This window comes from Chiloscyllium plagiosum, chromosome 47, assembly GCF_004010195.1.
Source record: "Chiloscyllium plagiosum isolate BGI_BamShark_2017 chromosome 47, ASM401019v2, whole genome shotgun sequence".
Taxonomy (NCBI): Eukaryota; Metazoa; Chordata; class Chondrichthyes; order Orectolobiformes; family Hemiscylliidae; genus Chiloscyllium; species Chiloscyllium plagiosum.
The window spans coordinates 9,670,779-9,672,161 of record NC_057756.1 but is presented as its reverse complement, the minus strand read 5'-3'; positions in this window follow the sequence as shown (position 1 = coordinate 9,672,161).

The window sequence follows — 1,383 nt, the reverse complement described above, 5'->3', positions numbered from 1 at the left end:
CAGGCAGGAGGTTGGGGGAACACAGCAAGGCAGGCAGCATCAGGAGGGACAGGCAGGGGGCTGGGGGAACACAGCAAGGGAGGCAGCATCAGGAGGGACAGGCAGGGGGCTGGGGGAACACAGCAAGGGAGGCAGCATCAGGAGGGACAGGCAGGGGGCTGGGGGAACACAGCAAGGGAGGCAGCATCAGGAGGGACAGGCAGGGGGCTGGGGGAACACAGCAAGGGAGGCAGCATCAGGAGGGACAGGCAGGAGGCTGGGGGAACACAGCAAGGCAGGCAGCATCAGGAGGGACAGGCAGGAGGCTGGGGGAACACAGCAAGGCAGGCAGCATCAGGAGGTGTTGAAGTCGATGGTTCGGTTTCACCCTTCTTCAGGAGTGATGGTTGGTGTAAATGGGAGGGGAACAACAGAGTGAGAGAGAGGGGGATAGAGAGAGAGAGAAAAGTGGGGAGGGAGAGAGAGTGAGAGAAAAGAGAAGTGTCATCGACCCGATTACCAGCCAGGCCCAGGAACGCGAGCAGCAGCAAACACTTCATCTTGGCTCTGGTTGTGTTGTGGCTGGAGGAAGGTGGTGGAGATGTTTTATAGGCTGCTCCTGCTCCGTTATCTGGGAATAACGTGGCCACGGGACTGGCTAATTGTCCAAATGAGCCGAGCCGTCCTTGGGGGGGGTGTGAGAGCCAGCTGGATGTTTCTCAGAGCTGGGTTAAACAACACTTTCATGGGACAGTGTTCCGGTGGGGGTGGCGGTGGGGGGGGATATCTCCAGAAACTGCTCGCCTCCAGAAAACCGCGTTGGGACAAAAGCAGAGCCCAGAGCCTCCACGACTGGGAGAGGCAATACAATGACAGCAGTCCCTCAGAGGTGACAGAGTGAGCCATGGGCAGCACGGTCTGATATAATCCGGAGCCAGTGATAGGGAAGAGAGAGGTGCCCATCCCATTGCAGGATTGCCTGGTGCAGTTGGCACTGCACGGTTAATCCAGAGACCCACGTCATACAGTCATAGAAATGTACAGCACAGAAACAGACCCTTCGGTCCAACCCGTCCATGCTGACCAGATATCCCAACCCAATCTAGTCCCACCTGCCAGCACCCGGCCCATATCCCTCCAAACCCTTCCTATTCATATACCCATCCAGATGCCTCTTAAATGCTGTAATTGTACCAGCCTCCACCACTTCCTCTGGCAGCTCATTCCATACACATACCACCCTCTGGGTGAAAAGGGTGCCCCTTAGGTCTCTTTTATATCTTACCCTAAACCTATGCCCCTCTAGTTCTGGACTCCCCCACCCCAGGGAAAAGACTTTGTCTATCTACCCTATCCATGTCCCTCATAATTTTATAAACCTCTATAAGGTCACCCCTCAGCCTC